This window comes from Homalodisca vitripennis, chromosome 8 (assembly GCF_021130785.1).
Source record: "Homalodisca vitripennis isolate AUS2020 chromosome 8, UT_GWSS_2.1, whole genome shotgun sequence".
Classification (NCBI taxonomy): domain Eukaryota; kingdom Metazoa; phylum Arthropoda; class Insecta; order Hemiptera; family Cicadellidae; genus Homalodisca; species Homalodisca vitripennis.
Window position 1 is genome coordinate 100,940,232 of NC_060214.1, and position 15,051 is coordinate 100,955,282.

Sequence of the window (15,051 nt, forward strand, 5' to 3'; positions counted from 1 at the left end):
CAAATACCCAAACGAAGAGGCTCATCCCTTACTATATATGTTGAATATATTAATTGTTAAATTAAACATTGATTTTCCCTCTGTGACGTCCACATAATTAACTAAGGATCCTATCCGCCTATAAATACGCTTGAACTACGATAAAGAGCATTAATAACAAACAATACCATTGTCATGTTGGACAGCACGTTCATAATTTGTACTAATACTCGGTAGCGTTACTGTTTCCTGGAGACTACGGAAGGTTTGACAAAATGTTTTCGAATCTAAAATCCTCTTGTTAGAATAACGCAGTTTGTATTCTACATCAGCAGCAGCTTTGGCACTATCATTAGTGTAACCTAAAATATAAACCTTATAGAAAGTAATACGTAAGGCGATTAAACCAATAACAAAAGATTCTTATCAAAACTCGTCAAAAACATGTAAATAATAGCCCACTTAATAGGTAGTAAAGTTTGAATTTCACACAAAACTTGTAACATTCTAGGCCATCTTGTTCGACAGTTATCGTACGTACAGGCAGACAAACTGCATTTCGTCTACAGCAATTGGCAGAAAAAAGCTTCGCCAATCGCACAGCCCTTAATGCAACTCTTTGAGTATTAAGTGGATATAAACTGAAGGTTTAAATGGTTTTTCGTTGTCTTTTTGTTTTATTCACCCAGTATTTCTATTCTTTTGCTGAGGATAAGGCGTAAATGTTATCTCTTGTTGATACAGATTAAGAAAAATGTTAAAATGCAAAGTATCGTTAGGTATTATCACCTAATAATTCCGAACTACTGGCTTCAGTTTTACAGAAACTGAACTTGTACTGAGTTAATGATAAAAAACTGATTTTAATACAATATAATCTGATCCACTTACCAGAGGCTACTCTATGATGAAAGTATCAGTCTCTGAAACATACAATAGTAAATAAATATTCAATCACATTGTGAATAGTTTAGGATTAGTCTATTAATGGCTTACACCTTACAAAGCTACCATCCACATAAGCAGTGCAAATCTAAATATTATTAAACTAGTCGTTACTAGCATGATTAGCAGCGTTCATTTAGTCTTCGGGTTTACCTACATATCCCATTCATGCCAGACATAATTAAATCTAGTTAAAATTTAAAACCATGTTTCCTATGTACGTTTACAGATACAAAAGGCTTCTTCCGAATTGGCTAATATTTTACTACTATTTGCGTCTATGTAAAGTTATGAGACAATAATATGTATTTTCCTCTTATCCCCCCCCCTACCTAACGAATACTAAATAAAATATGTCATAGATAGACCCTCAGACGCAAAGAGATCAAATCTGGATAACTTTAATTGGTTACACAATATGTCAGGTACATAAGGTGACTTTATCTTAAACATTTTCAGACGTTTCTTTTAAATATCAAAACTGGGATACGAGTAACTGTTAAGTAATAGCTAGAATTGACAAAATCATATCTCTATCCAACCCAAAGTGCGTTTAGACGTACAAGTGAACTGAACTCTACATTTAAGCAGAAAGTTAAAGGTTCATATAAACAGTTCAACGAACTACATCACCAATCAGTGTCTAAATGTCTAGAGGATTACAGAACCCAGACACAAGTTTCTTTATGCTAACAACATAATTGAAGAAAACAGGATTTTCCGGACATTTGACATCGTTCAGCGATACAAAAAGTCAGTAACACTACGTTTCGAGATCTGAAATCTGATCTCTTCTTTAGGTAAATAACAAACTTAACACATAATTACAAATTATGTTTAAGTAAACAAATTATTCCTAGTATGTAATTATGTGTTAAGTTAGGTATTTACCTTAAGAAGAGGTTTATATTGCAGATCTCGAAACGTAGTGTTACTGATAGTTTGTATCACTAAACGATGACAAATCTCTGGAAAAATCTTGTTTCCTTCACAATCCCTCCATCGTCAAAAACACACTTCAAAGCATTGAAGATATTCTAATATCAGTATCGCGTCTTCCGAGGTTTATGAATACACATTAAAGGCACAAGTTCGGTTAGACAAATAGCATACTGAACGCTGCAATGCCGTACAGCTTGAGGCTTCAATCCATTATTCTCTCAAGAGATCGGCAAACACTGCCTCCGAATCACCTTTAGGTCGAAACCAAACTATCAACTAGTACTCTGTTATACGTATATCGTTTCTCCCTGTTGTATACTAAGTGTTCTTCACTGAAATAACTGCTTGCGAACACTGTATACGTAAAAATACGTAATTACTACTTAGAACTAAAAGAGGATGTATTACTAACTAAACAATATACTTACGAAGTACTCTTTAGAACTCGAAACACACGTAACCACCACGCTTACTTAGTGAATGCCAGCATTAGAATACGTGTCTGCCTATGGCTTATTGTGTAAAAGACAAAGGAACAAGTGTGCGCTGGTTCTGACGTTGCCACATTCCTGAAGTTAATTGTATAGCGATGTAGTTAAGCGTTACTTACATTACAGGTACATGTCAACGCGCTCAAATATTTTCAGTACGGTTTGATAATTCATTTTGGTAATTAGCTTGGTAATATATTGTTTATGATATTATGAATTCTACAACGTTCCTGAAACATGCAAAAGTCATAGAACAATATATTACCTTTCAGTACGTAATGAGTCTTTTGAAACAATTAATTAGTTCGATACATTAAAGTGCACTATTTTTCATAAGATTATGATAGGTTATGTTACAAACTGCTATGCTATATGTAAGTTCCATACAAGGAATTTAGACTTGATTTATTTTCGAAAAACGGTATAATGTCATTGCAAGGGAATCAATCATGCATCTGCAACAGACAAACGTTTCCACTGCGGTAATAAAATAAAAGTGTAACTGCAGAAACATTAGATAAGTTATCTTTTGGTGTGTATAATTTAACATATTTATCAATTACACGGTAATTCAACTATTCTTCTAACAGACTGGGGAAAAATTTGCTGCCTTCAGGCCTTAAATGACAGTTACGTACACTAACATCCGCCGCTTTGTCACGCTATGTCCGAGTATTATAATGTTAAAAGTCAATGAAATGTATGGGACAGTGTGGGCTGTATGCGATTGAAATGTTACCAATGTGCAATTTGCCTTACTTAATTTTGAGTTCTAGTTATTATATTATTACGATAAAAGTAGGATGGGTCAAAGAAAGTTTGAAAGCCATTACTGAAATATGTCACTTATATATCTTTTGTTTCTGCAAATAATGAGAATCGTAAATATTAATCCTTTAAATTCATCTTATACAATTTAGAGATTTACTTTTAACAGTTCACATTTTAGGATACTGTAAATTAATTATAATTTCGCAATATAAAACAATAGTGTTACTCTTTTAGTATATAATTGGCAATAAAAGCTCACCTTAAATATAAATGTACTCGCCCAAAGTTATGTCGATGTTGTACAAGAAAATTCACGCTAAATGACAAGGCAGCTCGGTTTTGCTAATAATACGATTTAAAATCTCTACTTATTATAAGTCTATAGTTCCGGGATAGCCTAATAATATCAGGCATGTGATCAATTGGATTTAGGATGACAATGACACCATCTCTCAACCTTCAATATTCGCAGCCTAACGGGTCTATTAGTAGAGGTAAGCCTAATTAACTGATTGTTCCACCGTTCCCTTAGTCCCCTCCTAACACCTGCCTTTGTTCCTCTATTCCCTGTGGTGAACTACATTACACAAATACTGTATTTCTCATGGAATAGCAGGTTATGAGGACATCTATCAACAATGTGATAAATTTTAGAAAAGATCTCTATGAATTTCCATGTTTTTATGCCTCAATCAATATATTTTTTCCTTTGGTACATAGTGACGTCATTCTTAAATTTGACAACATGTAGTTTTCAAATCTAGACTGCGCACCACCTTTTAATATGCACAATTACAAAATGCGAATGGCCAAAATGAAAATTAAAGGCAATAAACATTTACAGTGAAATCAATATCTTACCGACTTTATGATACGTCATTTTTTCTACGTGATACAATATTTCTACGTGACAGGCAAAACGCTGTCGCTATAGCGTGTTTATTGGGAGTCAATAACACTGATCAACTTTAACAAAACCGACAAACAATAACAGTATAATTTACAGAACACTATGTTAAAGTAGGTCATTCCATGTCAAAGCAACCAATGGTCTGACCCTTAACTTCTCGGATTTGGGTGATTTTTAGTATAGCAGTTGTACTTACCAAGACTAGTTAAAATACAAACTATAAAAACTTTGAATTTTTCTGCTTTTTAGTTTTTGTGTAGCACGCTTTTAAAAAACACAAAAAAGGCCACTTTTTGGTCATGTCTCAGTATTTTCTAAGCAACGTAACTAAACACCTATTAAAGCTAAAGAGCTCAAATTTGAGGCATACTGTTCTATTTGACATGTTCTTTAATGTTATATGTCACATGACTATGTTTTGTGTGTATTTTGATTATTTTATTACTTCCAAATCAGGTTTTGAAAATCAAAAAACGTCCCCTTCTAATTTGTTGAAAAACAATTTTTATTCACGATACAATTGAATACATTTACGCAAAATTTCAGAATGGAACGAAAATGGTTTCTTATGAAAAGTTATTTTGTTAATGGAGCACACACAATGCTGGTGTGAGCAGCCATTGATATGTACATTAACTAAGGTAATGTGTTCTGCATTCCCTAGGGTTCATCAACAAATCGCGAATGTTGACTAATACCTCAGATGAAAAAAATATATACGTAGTACGTTGGAGTGTTGGAAACTTTTCGATTATATTTCTTTCACAAACCATCATAAACACACCAAAACTCGCCAATTGAGTATGTTTTACGTTGTATTCAAGAGACATTTTTCATATCATTTCATTTCATCATAGGCTGATACACCAATAGGTATATCCAAAAACATATTTATGCTTTCGCAAATGTTATTAACACCAAACATCATAAGTCATGATCTATATAAGATTTACCAATTTCTGGTAGTCTAGAAACTTGATAGGACATTATTGCTCAATTTACTGAATATAGATTAAACTGAAAACCTTTATTGTAAGAAATTAAGCTATCGAGGTATAACATTGTATATATTAATTGGTTGTGTTGATAAAAACATGCTGTTTGTAATCAAATGTTTCACAAAGGGCTTGTAAAGAAATGTGAAAAAGAGGGCTGTATGATTAAATGTTTTGTTGCAATTCATAGTCTGACTGAAAAAGTAACATTATATTCATAACCTTCTTCAGTTGTAAACAACTAAGATTAAATTATATACAAAATAGCAGAAATAATAAACACACTACAAAAATAGGAACAAAATGTAAAATCTTTCCAAATTTTATGTGTAGAATTTTATTTTATATAAGCTCATTTAATATACTGCAATAGGTTCAAATAACAAGGCACCGAGCGCTGCAGAGATTTAAAAATGACATAAGAATATACTTCACAAATTATAGCCAACAATATAGCTTAAATATTACAAATCAGTACAGAAAGTGTTCAATCTCTCTACATACTAAAAACAAGAACCACCCTTTGTGGCAGCATAGTACGTTATACTTTGGTACGAAAGCTTCACAAGGTTTTCACATTCTTAACGTACTTAAGTGAGAACCACTCTTTGTGGTAACAGAGTGCATTGTACTTTTCCAGGAAAGCATCAGAGGTTTTTTCAAATTCTTAACGTACTAACAAACTAGAACCGAGCTTTTTGGCATTAGAGTGCATTATACTTTTCCGGGAAAGCTTTAGAAGTTTTTCACATACATTAACGAACTAAAAACAAGAACCATCCTTTGTGAAAGCAGAGTGCATTGCACTTTTCTGAGGAAGCTTCAGAAGGTTTTCTCATTCTTAATATACTGAATGCGATAACCATTCTAATATGCCGTTATCTTCTGTAACATGGCATGATACATTAATAATCCCTATGCATTTCTACTATTATAGTTCAATTCCTGAAACTTTAAATTGGTATGATGAAAAGTAGCAACGTCATGAAAAACTACATACCGGATCATACCTCTCCTGTGAAACTCGGACTCACAATTCCTACGCCACAAACCTTGAGCTGTACCAAATTCTATTACAAGAATGTCAAAGCTATAAAAAAACATATAAAATATTAATGTTTTCAAGAAATGGTAAGAAAATTACTTGTCCTTATGGTAATACATATCCTAGGAATGTTGTTGATATTGTTATCAGTATAATTACAAGAGGTCACAAACCAGAACAGGAAAATAAAACATCTAAAGGCATCGTAATGTTGCCGTTATTAATTTATCGTTAAATGAAAATGTCAAGCAAACTTAGCCATGAAGCTAGTAACACCCGATAGACGTAGGCTTAACTCTGTAGCATTTTCATCGCAATTAATAATCATTCAACATCTGATAGGAAAAACTATTCTTTAAGTTAACATAAGCCATAATGTCCCGATATGTAAGGAAAATAAACTGTAAGAAATGGACACCAGAAGGAGACTAGCCTAAACTCCTTCTTGGTGTATGTTCTAAACGAACTTGGTAATTTTTAACTGGAAGCATTCATTAAGATCAACGAAGTTACCGCTCCTAGTCATGAAACTTCAAGAACATGAAAGTTTAACATCATTAAACTTTCCAAACTCCTAACAGACAAGCCCAACTTTCGTGCCGCGACCTTCAATAGGTTTGCCAATCAATTGGTAAATATTACTGAAATCTTCCTACACGATATTAAGTCAGGAAGTCTTACTCAATCGTATATCTAATTATTAATTAATATAATCTAATTACCTGATATTAAAAAATTCCTTACTAGTATACTATAAAACATACACAGTAAACTAAAAAATTACTTATGTAATTCGTGTGTGGATATCTGTGCATGTTGTGTCTGTATATACACAAATACACAAACATGTGTGCAACCAACGTGTTTAGATATTGTTTATATAGGCTACTAGATGTATTTATGTAAGTGGCTGAATTTAATTAGTGCAAATCTACATTAGTTTATGAATATATGGATCAAGTGTAATGTTTACTGTATATACACATCTCATAGCAATGAATTACGTGTATCTGTACGTTCATTTACAAGCAAATTTTAGTGGGCTACAAACGAAAACACTTACATTTGTAAATAGGGTAGGAAATATGATACACTTGTATACATTCTATGTATCAGTATACATTTTAAATTAGTTGTATTAATTTTACCATGCGTTTAAAATTGCGTTGAACATTTTTTTTTCAACAAACTAAATGAGCCTTGTGCTAAATGCATTTTCTTAGCCAAAAAATAATTAATATTATTTATAATTAGGACATGGACTTTTGTAAATGGATTTTTTTTTTATTATATAGTCACATCAATTGTACCGAAATTTCACATCAAAGTTTAAAGTGTACAAGTGTAACAATGTTGTTAAATCTAAAATAAATATGATCACATTAATAATATGGGTGATAACTCTTGATAGAAAGATTCTAGATGCTTGAAATTTGGAAATAGGTAATAATTGGTACAAGGAAGAATACTATTGATTTCGAGATCCTCTGATAAAGGATAGTCTGTCTGTCTGTCTATTTGTCTGTTCGATTGCTCGACTGTACTATCACGTTTGATTGAACGATCCTAGGCACTTAGGTTACGAGGAAAGAATTCAAGAAAGAAATCTATCAATTGTTTGTACAATGGCAAAGAACATCGGATCGTATGTATTTAGGATTCTCTGTCCGTGTATGTGACAATTCTTGATAGAAGGTCCTAATATAAATGTTCATCTTTGTCCAAAGAAGAGCTCTTTTGGGGTAAAAAAGGAAGGGAGCAGTCCGTATCTGTATGTCCGCCTGTGCAACAACTCTTTCCTTCCATACTTCCTTGTATCGGTTTGTCACCAATCGGCAAGATGCAAGAGAGACAATAGTCTCTTACATTAATGTATTCCAGTGGTTATATATAATGAAGAAGGGCAGTCAGATAGGAGTAGGATGACGTTGTCTCCTTCTACAATGTTAAGAATTACCAGAATGTTGTTTGTAGAGGTAATCTGTAATTTTACAAACTGATACGGTTGTAAATTGTAAAAACAAATGTTGTTAATGACACTGCATGATGTATCAACCATGACGGGATATTGATACGTAGCCCGCGTTACCCGCTACATACACCAAAGGATATTAATGACGTAATATTGACGTCATCACTTCAAAGGGAATATTTTGGAATGTGAATACCGACACCACGGTGTAATGGTGTTTGTGTGGTGAGGGAAGGGTGTTTTGTAGTGAGGCCGCAGAAATGAGGGATTGGCTCTTTTATGCGGTATCGAAAAGTTCTCAACACCCTGCGATTTGTTCTTCTATTACCAATCTGTATACAGTCCATTTGATATGTGTTGCTAATAACTGCTATTACAACTTTGTTCCTGTAATACAGTAAAATGTTCATTTGAAGATAAAATTTTAGTGAACATCAATATTAATATTAATTATCTGCAGTTGTCTTCTACAATTTCCTACAAGGTTAACAAAGTTATAACAATCTGAAAGTTAAGTCTTTTTTTGTAAAAGTATATTCAACTGTCCGTGCTATTCGTGTATGGGGGATTTTAAGTAACTGTTACGTATACAGTAAATTATCATTCCGAACTTCCTTAGTCCAAATAATCTTCCGTGTAAAATAACATAGATTAACCTTTGAATTTTATATTAAGAATATACGCAAATAAACTACCAATAATTTAAGATATTTGTTTCAGTTCTTTTAATAGATAGACTAGATAAATAATATGGTTATTATTCTAAAATAAATACAAATGGAAACGGAATGTTACAGATTTATCATAGTCCAGTAGACAACAAATATTGGTTAAAATCACTTGGAAATTCTACTATCAGTTATGAAAGCGAAAACTAAACAGTATTATATCTGCCGGTCTGAGATAGTGATACAGATTCGGAGGCCGCCGCGCTGCAACGGAACAACAAAAACTGTTACTTCCGGTTTCCGGCCTCCATTACTCATCCTCCGATTACCGACTAAGAGATTATGTTTAACTCTGGAAAATAGGCATTTTAATATTTCCATATACACATATTGAATTGAGAGTAAACGCTAATGCAAAAAGTAGGAAACAAAAATTTGTGTCGTACAATTAACCTGCAAAATACAATTTATTACCTTTGCATCTGATAAATTAATTACAGTATAATTATAACGGCAAAGTGTTACACAAGCATAATGAGACATTTCAATAAGTAGTATTACAAAAACTGTGTTTACATTTCAAACTTAACAAACTTGCTTTGTCCAGGAACGGGAAATCACTAACTGCAAAGTTTGAGATATTGGAGTTCAAGGGTAGATCGATAGGTCTACTCTACTGCAGGGGGTGACTGTCGGAGTTATAGTGTGACTCCTTAAGTGTTAAAGACACCTGCTACCTAAACATAAGGATGTGCAACTTCCTGCTCGTTTTGACTGGAGAGGCTGCTACAAAGGTGGCTTCTACTTCAAAAGAGACGTAACTGACATTAATATCCAAAATCATTTCTCGTGGATCTCAACACGAGGCGACCCCTACTCTCAACCTTACTCATCCAGAGTACACTGTGAATTCAGAAAAAGCGCAAAGTCCTTTGAGGACTTTCTACAGTTATTTCTCGGCTTCTTGTCCGAAGAGAACAAAACAATTAAACAAATATGAATCTTATTCCCAATATGGATTGTTCTAACACAAGTGAAAAATATTTGTTGAATGTAAAAAATATAAATAGAACATACAATACGTTTTTTTTAAAGCACCTAGGTATAAACATATTTTAATGTAGCAAACAAACATTCTAACGAGTAGTCAGTTTTATGTTTTTCACAAAAATGTATAAGGTATTTCTTATTATTTTATAATTATGATATAAGAGCTGAGTTTGTGTGGTTGTATGGTCGTGAATTCTAAGCTTATATTTGGCAAAAGTTCTTCTGAACATGGATATTCCACCAGAAACAAAATCAGATCCCTATTTGTAGAAAGTAACGAACACAAGATACGTACAGTTTTTAAATGTCCAACGTGAGCAAGACTTCCTCGTATATTACAGCTGGCAGGTACCAGACGCATCATTACTGTTTGATGCAATCAAACATCACATTACTGATATTTGATCTTGACATAGACCAACACACATTAATCAGATCAAGTGACATACCTGTACGTAGATTAATGTGTCCAAGTGGAAGCGCCACCGTATTGTTAACAAACTTTATCATTTCGCTTGTCTTTTGAAGAACTGGTAGTTGATATTCTGTTTTATTTACCTTGATTACTAGTATCTAACTTACATTTTCTTAATCGTTGAGTCGTTTTTTATATTACTATCGCCACTAGCAAATTGATCAGTGCAATAAATCAACAATAATAGAACAATGTCAATCTTGGACCGAAAAAAACGTTGCTTAAATTTAAATTTGCTTAGTCGTGACATATGGACATTTGGTAAGGTTGGTTTAAGTCATTTTCTTCTTCAGTAAAACTCTTAAATTTTAAAACTTATTTTACACGTTAGCCATAAATTTATATTTTTTTTATACAGTAGCACTTACTCGTGTATCTGGCTCATTATTATGAAAACAAAAATATGTATAATAATATTATATGAAAATCTAATTGTGTCTGTATGTTCGTATGCGTGTTAACAAACACGTAATAACGACTGGACCGATTGTATTGAAATTTTACATAGACATTCTTAGGGTCCTTTAGTAACACATTCCAACTTCAAAAATCCCTCCGGTCTACGCATCACTAGTCTTTAAAAGTCCCTTTTTTGCCTTATCAGCAGATAGTAAAAACTCGTAAATGTCAATCGTATGTTTAAATAATTTAAGTACTCTATAAATATCTACTTTTATAGTACGGTATTGGAAGCATAGGGTAAACTTAAAAGTACATTTCTTATTTTAACCTCCTTCGTAATCACCGATTAACACATAGGTTATCCAATTAAAAATATATAATTGTAAATTATTAAAATATTAAGTTTTAGTAAAGATATACTTTTAATTGTAAATTATTAACAAATATTAAGTATGCAGTATCAAACACTGCGTTATTATAATTAATGCAGATATCATACCCTTTCCTACAGATTAAAAAACTGTTATAAAACACATCTTAGTTGTTTTTGGACTGAAATGAGACTTTTAGTTAAACTCAACTATGGCACCAGAAATACCTTATACCAGAATAAACTACAATGTTCTATAGGTACGCGTGTATTTTATGGCCAAAATATGCTTTTCAGACCTGTCTATGTGTATATATTTTTTAATTATCATGCTAAATCAACTTCCGTTTCAAAGTGACATATAGAGCCCCATTATGTGTGTTAAATGACGAAGAACCTCGACTTTAGGATTTCTCCACACTGTCGAATTGTAATAGTTTAATTTATCAATGATGTAATGTATGATGAAATATTGGAAATTAGAGTTATTTCACGGTACTTGTACTAATTGTTCCACTCTCCGATTTGAAGGCCCCAAAAACACGTAAGTCTAAAATGGATCAGGTGATTGGAATATTTTCAGTGATTATCGCCTATAGCCCACAATGTCTCAGTGTTTTAGTTAGAAAATTGTGTGCAAAGCCGTGTTATATAAAAGTAATCAGTGACAATAAACTAATATCATACAATTCAAATCTGTGGAAGTCTTAAATGTTTCCATTTGTAACAAATACAAAAGAAAACTACAACAGTGAATACAATAGCTAATATTAGGACAAAAACGTAAGTAATTCAAATTCGACATTACGCAATATGTGTATCTATACTATAAAAAAATATTGTACGACATACAGAATATTTAATTTTAAATTTTCTTCTTCATCAAAAAATTGTCTAAAAATCTTCAAAACAATAGTTTTAATGTATGTATTGATAGCTTGACAAGATAAAATATTAAGGTTTTTCTTTTCGTTCATGTATAATTATTGAAATAAGGTTATAAATTTATAAAAACAACCATTCTTAGTGAGAAAGAGATAACTTCAACTATAAATTCTTTGGAATATTTCTAGGCAATAGCCTTAAGAATTGTCATAAATTTAGTGCATTTTGTTTCAAATCCGCTGTTGAATGTAATACCATTACTAATGTGTGAGATGAAATTTCAATATATTTTTTAACTAGCAGTTACCCGCGGCTTCGCATGCAATTTCGTATGTTTTGAACCTGTATGAATTAGCCTTCTTGCCATCATCAAGAAAAATATGTTAAAAAGTGTATATTCATGGCCATTGTAATTTACTCCGGTCTTATTATGTTTTTGGTCCTAAGTCAATTTTGCATTGTTTCCTAATCAAAAAAATATATATCACAGATCAGAACAGCCTAATTCTCAAAAGACAACTAAGATGGATTTTATAATAGTTTTTAAATTTTATATCTAGTGCTTAATATTTACTAAAAAATGAACGGTTAAAAGTACATTAACAATGACACTATTTACGAGTTTGTTTCTTTATAAACTGAAAAATATCTTTAACATTTTCGAAAATGTATAAATGGAATTGGTACGTTAGTTCAAAAGCACAGTCTAAAAGCACAGTCTAGCGAACTTCCATCTAGCTTAGTTCATGTCGACTGCTTCAAAGGTAATCTTCGGAGGGTAAATTCTAACTATCTTAAGTTTTAGGAAATTCTTTTTAAGTTAGATGAGTACTCACCTAATCGTTGAAATCTAAAAAACTACGAGAAAAGCAATGATTATTTCAAACAGAGTTTACTCACTATAGGTAAACAAGTTTAAAATAATGTTTAGTAAGAAAAGTTACAAAGAACATATTTCGCAACTTAAGAGACCAAGAAGGGTTTTTTTTATAAACACGAGTGGGGCTTAGCCTAGAGGGATTGTCGATAAAAGAATACGTCCATATTCATTCCAGGAACCGTAACAATGTCCCATGTAAACTTATGTAAACTTAATACACTATGTTGGATAGCTCACGTGTGTGAAAACAAAACAAACAAACAAAGGCACTTCTAATTTATATAAATTATTATAATGCGATTACACATCTACATATAATAAACTTCATAAAAATCTACGTAAAATAACATTTTAATTCACCTTGCATTGGAATGACAAACTAAAAACATCACTTCTATAATTTAGTATAAATTTATTATATAATAATAATTTGTTAATATCAATTATAAAAAATACTAGTGTAATAAAACAGAACTTATTAAATAATACTTCTTATTTAAGAGAAAATCTTATTATGGAATAAAATACGTATATAAAAATAATCTTAAAATTATTTTGTATTATTTAATAAAAGGAATTGTGAGTTTTAATTCATCAAATAATACAAAACTAGTATTTTTTCCGATAAGAAGAGCTCCTCCTTTAGTAAAATCTTAAAATTTTGAAGAAAAAAAAAAAGAAGTAGTTGTTTTTTTATACGATTAACGCTATTAACTGCTATTAAGTGCATTTTATATCACAGAGTATTAGTACATAGATATTTGGTCCTAGATAAGAAAAAGAATATCAGGAATTATTTATTAACTTTTGGTTAACCTGATATTTACTGGTGTCTAGGGGTTATGATACAATTAATCATGGGATGTATTTCTACTTGTTGTTTCAACTTGACAAATTAGTCGTAAGATCCTTTAAATAGGAAACAAAGCGGTTTGAATTGGTAATATTTGTACTACTTGAATAAACTATGACTGACAAGACATATTCTTCATTGTCCTTTGTCTGAATTAAAAGGGTAATACGGTCAACAAAATGCGGCAATTTTCCCTGTTAAATATAAGCTTATGTAAGCTCGTTAAAAGTAAATTAAAGATATCACTGATCCTTGCGGGACACCAAAAATAGTTATTACAGTATGTAAAACTATTACACCTTTACTTGTTAATTTATTTTAACAAGGAAGTGCCAGAACCATACTGACACATTTCCCCTACTTTATACAGTTTTCCAATTTACCAAAATTAAAATTTGAAAAATTAACGATCTACCAAACCAATTGTATAAAAATCTTGTATATTAAAATTTATTGCTTATCTAATTATGTTCCATTTTTACAGCTATCAACAAATATTATATTTATCATACTAATCTTGAATAGACCTAAAGTTACCATTTAAAATACTACATAATAATTTCTTCAGTCTCACAACGACTATTTTCTCAATTTAGTAAACTACTGAAAGTAGTCTAATTGGACTATGGACATAGATTGCCTACTCTATTAATTTATTACTATTATGAATAGGAGCAACAGAACTTGAACAAAATTAATTTTCCTAGTTGCGATAATATATTAAAAAAAACTCGTTTTAATCGAATTTTATTATCATCCTCGGGTACTGGTGTCCTGTAAAATGACTGTACCAAGCAGCAATTCGTTTGTAGCTTTTGCTGCTACTGAAGTAGGCCGGTCGCTATGTACTGAGATAAGGTAGCTGTTATCTCTTCCGCAACACAGCAGTATATGAGATAATGGTTCAGCTTGGCAATTGCTTTAACCTGGTTCATATTTTCATTGGCGGTGAAACCAAGGATGCAATTTTCAAATTACAACGATTATTTTAAATAAAAATTTATACTAATGCAGGTTATTGCACCATTTTCAGACTAGCTTTTTTACGTAAAACTATATCGTCTTCATTTAGTGATTTTGCAAAGATTTTACGCTAAGGATGGCTGAAATTATTCCAGGACTCAATAACCTTTACGCAATTTTCTTTCCACACTAACTTTTGGCAGCCTCCATTCATTTGAGTTGGATATTCATTTATTAAGTCTGTTTTGAAGAGGAAACGCTGAGTTGAAGTCCTGGACAGAGTTTATCCTCTTCTTCTGAACTTGCTGATGAAGTGCCCGCTTTTTCAACTCACGAATTGGACGATGATCGATGGTGACACTATTCATTCATGTCCTTCCGGAATTACGGGATTGAGCAGCTCTGTCAGCAGTTTTGATGTCCCTCATCAATCGCAACTGCCAGGAAAGTTCCAT

At 31.9% G+C, this 15,051-nt stretch overlaps 1 protein-coding gene across 1 annotated transcript in view; it reads right to left on the reverse strand.

The window, feature by feature from the left end:
• The window catches only part of LOC124367794 (protein-tyrosine sulfotransferase-like), a 173,732-nt gene that overhangs the window by 18,333 nt on the left and 140,348 nt on the right, over positions 1–15,051 (reverse strand). Inside the window, exon 4 of the mRNA XM_046824910.1 lies at positions 871–902. The gene's annotated coding sequence lies outside the window, so the exon portion shown is untranslated. The remainder of the gene's footprint in view (positions 1–870; positions 903–15,051) is intronic.